This window comes from Heteronotia binoei, chromosome 1, assembly GCF_032191835.1.
Source record: "Heteronotia binoei isolate CCM8104 ecotype False Entrance Well chromosome 1, APGP_CSIRO_Hbin_v1, whole genome shotgun sequence".
Lineage (NCBI taxonomy): Eukaryota > Metazoa > Chordata > Lepidosauria > Squamata > Gekkonidae > Heteronotia > Heteronotia binoei.
In genome coordinates this window covers 28,488,127-28,499,485 of record NC_083223.1, presented here as the reverse complement: position 1 = coordinate 28,499,485, position 11,359 = coordinate 28,488,127, and positions in this window count along the sequence as shown.

Below are 11,359 nucleotides of genomic sequence, written 5' to 3'. Positions count from 1 at the left end.
GTGAGCAAGAGGGGGGATGATTAGCATTTCTTCCTGATGGAGGAGGAGCACGAGTGCTGAGCATTTGCAATACTTTAGCCAGCTCTATTTGGGCTAGTCTTTAGGCACTCCATACAAGCTCAGAGGCTATACCACTGTAAAATTCATAGAGCTGAGGCAATGAATATTTTCTGATTTTATAAGTGGCAGAGAAAGATGAGCTTGGGAGTTTCAAAGATTTACATTAAGCCAATTTGAAAGTTGAAATGGTCATTTCCTAACCATTTGCCCTGGTTAAACTGCCTAAACCTTTGTCCCTCGGATGGTGCCAGAAGAAAAAATGCATCTTCACATGAAAGCCAAGTAGCTTTTTTGTGTAGACCTGTCGCCTAGGTGTCAATTTGGCCATCCATTGATACGTTTAACAGCTCTCACAGCAGGAGTTTTCCTCTCCTTTTGTTACCTGGTAGTCCGATCAGATAACATAGGACGTCACATAGGACCGACCAATGAGGATTGCTGCAGGAAGCGCCACCTGCTGGTGGTAATGAAGAAAAGCTACAGAAAGATTGGGTGTTTTCGCACTCACGTTTTACTGGCGCCACGACCCTCCTGACGCTGGCGAATCTGCATGGATTTCGCACCAGAAGCGCCGGCGCACCCAGAAGCGCCGGCTACTTCCGTTGCTAAGCCAGCGCAAACGTTTTCCTGCATCTTTGCGATTTGCGTTTGCGCTGGCTTAGCGACGGAAGTAGCCGGCGCTTCTGGGTGCGCCGGCGCTTCTGGTGCGAAATCCATGCAGATTCGCCGGCGTCAGGAGGGTCGTGGCGCCAGTAAAACGTGAGTGCGAAAACGGCCAATAAAACCCACTAAAAGTCCGCTGGAAAACAGCTCTTGGAAAGTAAGCAGCAACACCGAGGCTAATGCAGCTTCACTCCTGTTCCAGGATTTCAAGTGTAGATCGTACCGAAAAAGCAGGAGCTAGACAGGAGTGAGGCCAGTTTTCAGTGTGGATTGAACCATCTGAGAGGGTAGTATTACTGGCTCTTTTGCCCAGTGCAGAATCGGCCCCAGTTGCAAAAAGCAGAGAGACTAATGCAGTTTTTGTCTCCCCTCCTCTCCTGCTCCTGAGCAGAGGGGGAAAGAGAGGTGGAGCTGGCAGGCTGCCTCTCTGCGCTTCTGCACTCCTCTCTGCGCTTCTAGCAGCAAGCCGGCTACAAGAAGCACAGACAGTCATGGGCTGATTCTACACAGTCTCTTGCCCCGGAGCATGCTGACAAAGTATTTCGGAGTTTGGAAAGAGTTCTGCGCATGTTGATCCAGAACAGGGGTTTGATACGGCTTCTGCAAAGCTTATTGCGGGTTTTCTGAACTCCTCTTTTTACAGGTGTTTCCATTTTGATCTGGGTGTTGTTAGTGTGCGCAGAACTCCATTGGGGTCTATTTTTCCCATCTCTGTCCTGGTGATCACGCCCTCCATCCCTCCTACTTTTCTGACATGCCTATTGTGATCCGACAACCCTTTTTTTAAAAAGCCATTCCTCATTTGTGTAACTACCAGGCCCATAGCCAGAAAATTTTGGGTGGAGGAGCCCCAAGGTAATAAATTTGGTGGGGTGGCCACAGGGCCAGGTGGCCCTGTTTGAACAAAGGAGCCCTTCGCGCAAACTCCTTGAGTTTCTCTCCTTTTCCTTCCTTCCCTCCCACTGCACCACTTGCCTGATGCCTCCTTCACTGGCTTGCTACTACTGCCGCACACCCCTCCTTTCCCTTCCCTTTGCACCCCCCAGTGCACTGCCCACCTGCCTGCCATCGCAGCCTGTGCCTCCTTCACCGGTTCGCCGTTGCTACCGCTGCCTGTCGCTCCTTTCCCATCCCTCTCCTTCGCCTCCCCCCACCATGCAATGACAGCGTGTGTCAGGCGTGGGTTCATTGAAGCTCACAAGTAAGCAGACTTGGTATTTTGAAACAAAGTTGCATTTATTGGATACTTCAGAGTTACTCCAACAAGGCAGGCATTGGAAGTGATGGAAATCAGCTCGAACCATTGTCATTTATTCTTCTGCATCAAAGCAATCGTTTCTACCCCTCAATTCCCAAAACAAAAGGTTGCTTTTGCATGTGAGACTTTTCCCAACGCTCCCCCCCTTATCTTTTCAGTTGGTGGTTACTTTTCCCGGAGGCAATGTCCTTGGGGCCTCCGGAGAGGAGGTGAGAATCTGGCACATACTGTCTACTTCAAAGAGACCTTGGCAACCTTTGATATTCATAGGAAGTTGTCCTCTACTCTTCCCCCCTCCCTCCTTGCTAATCCCGCTTCTATGTTAGTAGGCATTTCTATGCATTATACAGTATGATTAGTAACAGCTTTTAGCAATATCATAAATGAACAGAGCCTGACATACTGCCCCCCCTAAGCTCTTGCTCGGGGTTTGTCTGGGTGCAGTAGGTAAAATTGCTTGAGCAGTTGCGGAGCATTTAAGTCGGAGGCTTTAACCCATTCATAGCAGCTGGGCGGGAAATAGTGCCAGCGCACTAAATAGTAAAGCACCCCCTTCTGGATCTTAGAGTCCAGGATCTCCTTGACTTCGTGGTGCTTCTGCCCCTTCACCAAGATGGGCTTGGGCTCCGGGCCACGAGTGTGCCACCTTGACCCACCCGGATCTCGACGCAGAAAGCTGCAATGGAAAACAGGGTGCACTTTATTAAACAGTTTGGGCAAGTCCAGCTCTACAGTTACTTGGTTGATCACTCTCTTTATTTTAAAGGGTCCCAGAAATTTGTAAGCCAGCTTCCTGGAAGCCTGCGGCAGCGGTAAGTTCTTAGTTGAAAGAAACACCGTCTCCCCCACTTTGAAATCCCAGCCGGGACTGTGCTTTTTGTCAAACTGGGCTTTATAATCCTTTTTTGCTATTTCCAGGTTCTCCTGGATCACTTTCCAGGTTTTTTCCAGGCGGCCCCACCACTGCTGACAGTCCGTGGGCTTGGAGTCGCTCGCCCCTCCTGGCAACGAAGGGAACGGCTTCCCCTCATAGCCATTAACCGCCTGGAATGGAATCATTTTGGTTGAGCTGTGGAGGCTATTGTTATATCCATACTCGGCAAATGGTAGCAGCTCCACCCAATTGGACTGTTGGAAGTTTATGTAGCACCTTAAGTACTGTTCTAAAAGTCCATTCACCCGCTCACTTTGTCCGTCAGTTTGCGGGTGGTAGGCTGAGCTTAGTCCTTGCTCCATTCCTGCCAACTTGCAAAACTCCCGCCAGAAGTTGGCAACAATCTGCGGCCCGTGGTCACTAATGACCTTATCAGGGAATGAGTGGACCCGAACCACGTGCAGGAAGAATAGGTACGCTAATTCCTTAGCCGTGGGTAGTTTGCGGCACGGGACGAAGTGAGCTTGCTTAGAGAACGTATCCACTAGGACAAGGATCACCGTCCGCCCTTGAGAAGGGGGCAATTCTACAATAAAGTCCATTGACACCACGGACCAGGGCCTCTCCGCCGTGGGGAGGGGCTGCAGTTGCCCGGGCACTTTACCCCCCCTTCTTTTAGCCATGAGGCAGGTTGGGTAGGTTTGCACCAAGTCAGAGATATCCTTTTTCATCTGAGGCCACCAGAACTGCCGGTTCACTAGGTGGAGGGTTTTTACGTAGGCAAAGTGACCGGAGAGCTTGTTAGTGTGGCAGTGTTGTAAAACCTCCAGCTGCAAGCTCTTGGGAACATACAGTTTCCCCTCGTAGTACCAGAACCCCCCTTCACCTTTCAACAGTCCATCTGGCCATCCCTCTCCCTCCTTCTCGCTTTCCACTATCAGTCTGTTTCCCCCCCAGGGACTTGGTTCCTTGGGTTTCGCTTTTGACCGGGTTTGCACCACCCCCGCTACCGCTCCTGGGGGTATTAGCGAGTCTATTATTTCCTCTCGTTGGCTTTCATGCTGCGGGAGCCTCAAGAGGGCGTCAGCCAGGAAATTCTTCACCCCAGGGATGTGTCGTAGGGTGAAGTCAAACTTGGCGAAGAAGCCCGCCCACCTGATTTGATTTCCCGTTAGTTTACAGCACCCTGTGAGCGCTTCCAAATTTTTGAGGTCTGTCCAAATCTCAAAAGGTACTCGCGCCCCCTCCAACCAGGATCTCCAAATTTTTAATGCAAAAGTCACTGCAAACGCTTCCTTGTCCCACACCGACCAGTTGCGCTGCTCCTGTGAGAATTTTTTAGAGATGTATGCGCATGGCCGTAGTTGGCCCCCCTCGTCTTTCTGCATTAGTATGGCTCCTACGGCCACGTCGGAAGCGTCACGTTGAACCACGAAGGGCTTAAGTTCGTCAGGGTGCACTAGCACCGGCTCGCTCGTGAATAGTCTCTTAAGGGTGTCGAACACCTTCTGGCATTCCCGGGTCCATGCTAGTTTGGTGCCTGGTTTTTAGCGTCCAGCCCTTTCCCCTTTGACTTTAGAAGGTCGGTGAGGGGCAGGGCCACTTTGGCGGACCCCTGAATGAACGACGTATAGAAATTTGCGAACCCGAGAAAAGATTGTAGCTGTCTATGTGTCCTCGAAGGTTCCCAGTCTAGTACGGCTTGTATTTTAGCTGGGTCCATGGCCAAGCCTTTCCCGAACACCCTGAATCCCAGGTAGTCAGGTTCCTCTCTGTGGAACTCGCACTTAGACAGCTTAGCGTACAGTTTGTTTTGATATAGGGTGGTCAGGGCCTTCATCACCAGCTTTACATGTGAGGGGAGGTCCTTAGAATAAATAATGATGTCATCCAGGTACACCACCGCCCCCTTGTACAAGTACTCCCTTAGCACTTGGTTAATGAAGTTCATGAACACCTCGAGGGCTCCTTGCAGTCCAAACAGCATCACTAGGTACTCGAACTGGCCCATGGGGGTGTTAAATGCGGTCTTCCACTCGTCTCCCTCTTTGATCCTTACTCAGAAATAGGCATCTCGTAAGTCCAGCTTGGTAAAGATGGACCCCTCTGAGACGGTACTTAGCAAGTCTTTAATTAGGGGGATCAGGTAGGCGTTGGACATACCGTTTATCCCACGAGATACCGTTTATCCCACGAAAGTGAGTGCAAAGTCTAAGGCTCCCATCCTTCTTCTTCCTGAAGAGGACCGGGGCGGCGTGGGGCGCCGTGGTGGGGCGGATGAAACCCTGCTTGAGGTTCTTTTCCAAGAACTTCCTTAGTTCCGCTTTCTCCACCCACCCCATGGAATACAGCTTAGCTTTGGGAAAGGATTGGCCCGGGATTAGTTCGATGGCGCAATCCGTGTCTCTGTGGGGGGGTAGCTCGTCAGCCTCAACCTTGCTAAATGCCCCCCACAGGTCCCGGTACTCACGAGGGATGCTCTGTACTTCTTCGACTGACACGCACAGCCTCTCGTTCTTCGGCGGGGCTTTGGGGCCCCATTGCTCCCACCAGAGGTGAGACTTGCAGTGCCTGTCGGTGAAGTCTATGGTCTGTTCCCCCCACTGGATGTCCGGTTGGTGTCGGGCTAGCCACCCCACTCCAAGCACTAGGTCAAAGTACGAGGAGGGGGCGATCACAAATATTTCCAAGTCCCAGTGATCGTCAACCCCCACCGGGATCCTCTGGGTCTCCTCCACACAGGGCTTGCCCTTCATCACTGTCTCGTCCATCTGTTCAAATTGGATCGGGCGGGGGAGGGGTTCTCGGGGCAGCTCTAGCATCTCTACCAGTCAGGGGTGATGATTTCTCTCGTACACCCTGAATCTATAAGGGCTCTGGCATGCATGAACCTCTTCAGTTTCACATTCAATAAAGTCAATGGGACAAACAAAAGGGAGCCAGATATGCTCACCCTCAGTGGTGCCATGACTTCAATGACCTGCCTCCTGGCACCCATCAGCGCAGGTCGCCCCTGTTTCCCGCCGGCTCGGCCTCTCAGGGATCTTCTCCCAGGTCTTCCAACATTATAGAATCCTCATCTAGCACCATCGACAGGGCGGTGCTGCTCCGGCTCTGCTCCTTAGGTCTGGTTGGCTTCTTGGCCCCCGCCGGTCTCGGGTTGGGGGTCCCGGGGGGGCCGCGGAGAGGGGGCTCCGGGCAGTTGGCTGCCAAGTGGCCCAGGTACCCACTTGCGGGTCGAGGGGGGGTTTGCCGGCCCCCCACCCTGGGGCCTTTTTGGCCTTGGGCTTTGCACTTGGTCTGGACTCTCGCGTGGTTTTGCCCCCCTGTTGCTGCTGGCGTTGGAGGGCCACCATCTTCATGATGGTGTCGACCTCGCCCACCAGTTGTATCCACCCGATCAGCATGGTGGGTCTTGCTTGCCCCAGGGCCCGATCCAGCAGGTTGGCGTTCAGGCCCCATTGGTACGCCCCATCCCCGGATCTTAGCGCAGTGGGTCCGGAACTCGGCAGTGTAGTCCCGGATAGACATCGTCCCTTGCTGCAGGCTTTGGAGCGCGGCGATGGCCCTCGTCTCTTGTACAGGATCTTCGTACTGCGCTAACAGTGCTTGGAAGAAGCCCCCCACGTTGTCGAGCTCGGGCCCTCTGGTCTCGTATAGGCTCAAATACCATCTCTGGGCGGCTCCTTTCATCTTCGACCCCAAGTAGTCCACTCAGCTGAACTCGTCGGGGAAAGTATCCCCCCAATAGCGCATGTAGCTAGTGGCCTGGATTATGAAGTATTCCACTCCCTCAGGGTTCCCATCGAACGTGGCATCCAGTTCGCGGGACTTCGCTCGCCTCCCTGCCCCGGCTGGGGCTGCCGGCACGGCTGGGGCAGCTGGTGCCGCTGGGGCTGCCAAGGCAGCCAGCGCTGCCGGAGCTGCCGGAGGGGCTGCTGGCAGCGGTCTGGTCAGTCTCCCGATACCCTCCGTCAAGGTTCGGTCGATCTGCTTCTGGACCTCTTGTAGCATCAGGGCCATGTTCTCCCTCATCTCCCGTCTCAGGTCTCGGGCTAGGGCGGACATCTCCCCCCGTAACGTCTCCACGGGCTCCAGGCCCTGGGGGGAGGGTCCTTCTTCCTTGTCTTCCAACTCCGACCCCCGCTGCCGATCCTCCGGGGTGAAGGATTGCTCCCCTGGTACGTGCCCGATGGTGAGTTGCTGCCACTCCCCGGGTTCCCCTTCGGTATGGGTCGGTTGAGGATGGCCTTGTGCCAAATCGGGGCCTCGTCCATCAGGGTTGTCGAGGTGTGGGGGTACCAGGCTTTCAGGGTGATAAAGAGCTCTTGTACGTGCCGCGTCCCCCCTAGTTTGACCGCCCTCTTCTCGGTAACGTGCCGCACCGGGGATCCCGGGATGTCAATCAGTTCTGAAGGTTCTCGGTCGCCGGGTGCCTTTTCAGCCATCCGCCACAAAGTTACCCGCGCTGATAAACCTTCAAGGGGATCAGTTCCAAAATGTCAGGCGTGGGTTCATTGAAGCTCACAAGTAAGCAGACTTGGTATTTTGAAACAAAGTTGCATTTATTGGATACTTCAGAGTTACTCCAACAAGGCAGGCATTGGAAGTGATAGAAATCAGCTCGAACCATTGTCATTTATTCTTCTGCATCAAAGCAATCGTTTCTACCCCTCAATTCCCAAAACAAAAGGTTGCTTTTGCATGTGAGACTTTTCCCAACGCTCCCCCCCTTATCTTTTCAGTTGGTGGTTGCTTTTCCCGGAGGCAATGTCCTTGGGGCCTCCGGAGAGGAGGTGAGAATCTGGCACATACTGTCTACTTCAAAGAGACCTTGGCAACCTTTGATATTCATGGGAAGTTGTCCTCCACTCTTCCCCCCTCCCTCCTTGCTAATCCCGCTTCTATGTTAGTAGGCATTTCTATGCATTATACAGTATGATTAGTAACAGCTTTTAACAATATCATAAATGAACAGAGCCTGATAGTGTGCGGCGCTTGAGCCCTGCCGTGATCGCTTGGCGGGTGGCAAAGTGAAGGGATGGGAAAAGAGGAGTGGGCAGCGGTAATGGCAGCGGTGGCAAGCCAGCGAAAGAGGCACAACCAAAGCAGGGCAGTAAAAAGAGGGGCCATACAGGTGGAAGGGGGGTTTGGGTGGAGCAGGCTGCCCCTCCCCCGCCTGAGAAAGGGGCAGCTGGGCTGCTCTGCCTCGCTCCAAGGCTGTCTTCTCTGCAAGAAGCCAGTCTCAGAAGAGAGCTCACATTGGCACACCATCCAGCCATTCTCAGCTTCCCGCATCTGCAACTCAGGAAGCTGAGAGCAGCAGGGCAGGTTGGGGAGTGCTCAGTGGCACCCTGTAGGCGCTGGAAGGTGGGGAGAGACAGGAGGCTTGTGGTGATGAAGGACAGTAACACAGGCGAGAAGGGGGGAAGCTCCCATCTCTCTGCTCTCTGCAAGAGAAACCTTCTGCCCCCACTCTTTTAGCATAATGTTCAATGGAGAGCAGCATTCCCCATGGACTTTATTATCTTTTATTTCTACAAGTGGTCTCTGACGTCAGTTTACTGCCACACTGCTGTTTGCTGGCATGCTGCAGTAGCAAGTTTGGGGCAAATGGCGATTCTCAAAACTTATTCAAAACAAAGTGTTTCAAGCACTGGCGGCAACACAGGCAGCCAATCAGCATGTTGGTTTAAAGCAAGCACATAAAACAATGCAGCCTGTAAGGTTGTTGACAATTGGTCACGTTGTATCAAAACCACACCCCCAATGGGAAAAAAACCAGGAGGTGGAGATTTCAGTGAAGAAACACTGAAGAGCGACAGGAAGAGTTACAGGGAATGCTCCGGGATAATGTTAGTGCAGAAATCAATCCCAGGGATGTACTGGGTGGGGAGGCCGTGGTGCAGAAATAAATAATCTGTGTTGGGGGAAACAGACCCATCTGAACACTGATGCAAATGTGTAGTGCAGTTTCTCCTCCTGCTCCCAGCCCATCCTTAAATGAGGTAAGAATGGGTGGGATTCAGGGGGCAGATGTCTCTGTGTGATTGCGCACATTAAATCTGTAGAGGAGGCATGACTGGGTTAGGTCAAATCTCTCATGTGATCTCACCCTATGCATTCATTCTGTATTTTTACAGAAATGTCCAGAAAATATATTTCTTGTATAGGTTGGTTCATTGTCAAGTTGATGATGGGGTGAAAGTCACTGAATGCCTGGTGGAATATATCCAGGGCTTCTTTAACATGTATCCAAGCAATTAAAATTCCATCAAAGTTACAAAGATATAAATGGGTGGGAACCTAGGAAGCATTGCTCCAAGTCAGCCATAAAGATGTTATCATATTATGGGGCCATGCTTGTGCCTATAGTTGTACAATTGATCTGGAGAAACAGTTCGTTGCCAAATCTGAAGTGGTTGTGGGTGAGAACAAATGACACAGTTTGGTGGCAGAATCAGCTGTGTAGTTTCAGAAACGATATTCCTTATGGTTTATAATCTATCCCAGTGTGGGATGTTGGTATACAGAGATCCCACATCCATTGATGGCATAGGGTCTTATAATAGACCCCCTTAGTGATAGTGCCTGTGCCTGAGACAATGGGATGTCCTAGGTTTCCAGGTTTGTGTATTTTGAGTAGAAGATAAAAGGTACCTGGTCGAGGTTCCTGTGGTGTATTTGAAATGATTTGTTCCTGAATATACAGTGGTAATTCCATTATGATCTTGTTTAATTATTTTTTGTGAAGTCTGTGTGAAGTCTGAGTCCAGTTGTTTGTAAAAAGCAGTATTTGAGAGTTGTCTTTGAGTCTTCTGGATATAGTCTGAAACAGATTAATGGTGACAACGGCTACACCTTTGTCTGCTTCTTTGATTATAATATTGTTTCTGAAACTGTGGCTGGGATGGCCAAACTGTGGCTTGGGAGCCACTTGTGGCTCTTTCACACATATTATGTGGCTTTAAGCCCACGCCCCACTCCATCAGCTGGAGAAGGCATTTCTCTCTTCACCAAGCCAAGCCAGCTAGCAGCTTGGTGAATGCATTTAAAGTTGCTTTCTTTCCACCTCTCCCTCCCCATCTATCTTCCTTCCTTCTCTCAATCATCTAATATCTATTCTATGTGGCTTATGTTGGCCTAGAGCAAATAGGTTTTTTAAAAAAAAAAATCTACTATTGATCATTGCGTCACATTGGCTTTTCTGGTCGAAAAATACATGAATACAAGAAAGGGGAAGCCCTATGTAGCTTTTATAGTGCGTTCGACTCTGTGGACAGAAACAAACTATGGAATAAACCAAAGGATCTTAATATAGATCCCCGTCTGTTAAATCTATTAAAGAATTTACATACAAATACAACTTGCCAGGTAAAATTCACATCTATAGGACACCTAACTGAAAAAATACTAGTTTGTAAAGGAGTTAAACAAGGGTGTGTGTTAGCCTCACATCTTTTTAATCTTTTCTTAAATGATATGGCACAATATCTTAGTTCCATAAATGGGCACCCACCTAAGTTAAATGATCTCTCAGTCCCAATATTATTGTATGCTGATGATACAACTATACTTTCATGCACAAGAGTCGGCCTGCAACGATACCTGAAAGCTTTTAACAACTACTGCCAGCTTATATCACTTGCTATAAACTATTCCAAATCTAAGGTTGTGGTTTTATTTTGTAATCTGTTCAGAAACAGGCCAATCTCTGATTGAAACAAAAAATTGGACTCTTAACTTTTAAATATTGGTTATGGATATTTTATAGGGCTGAACCAGCTAGCTTGCTCAACTACCTAAAAAGAGACCCTTATAATGCTGCTTGGCAAGAAAGAATCATGTTGAAGTTCAAACACATGGGAATTACAATTGACGATCTATTTTTATCTGATGAATCTTATAATTTTAGATTTATCAAACAGAGAATCTTAGATCTAGAATCTCATAACTGTGTTCTGTCCAATTTATACCTGCTCTCCTGCCTCACTTGGGTTTGATCAGACGGCCAGGAAAATGGCCAAATACTTATCTAAACTAGATAATCCACAACATCAGAGAGATTTTATGTTGGCTAGGATGAATGCATTTCCCTGCAATGTTCTCTATGGGAGATTTCTTCAAGTCCCCTTTAGCAAGAGACATTGTCTATGCGGGTCAAGCTTGCTGGATTCCATCCAGCATATCTTATTGAACTGGCAACTGTATCCTAATCTCCGGAAGCTTCTGTTAGATAGTCTTTCCTTACTGTCCTACATTCAAGAAAATAGGATTGATTGCCGTTTCCTATTAAATGACAACATAATCGATATCACAAAAGCTGTTGCCAAATTCTTGGCTGGAATTGTTAAAAATTATTCTAAGCAGGTTTTATTGTGATCTTAATCATAGTTTAGCCTTTTATGCTTTGAACAGAAATATCTGATTGTTGTTTGGTTGACAAGTCTCTGTATATCTCTTTTGTTATGTCAATAAAGGTATGATTGGATTGGATGTTAAGC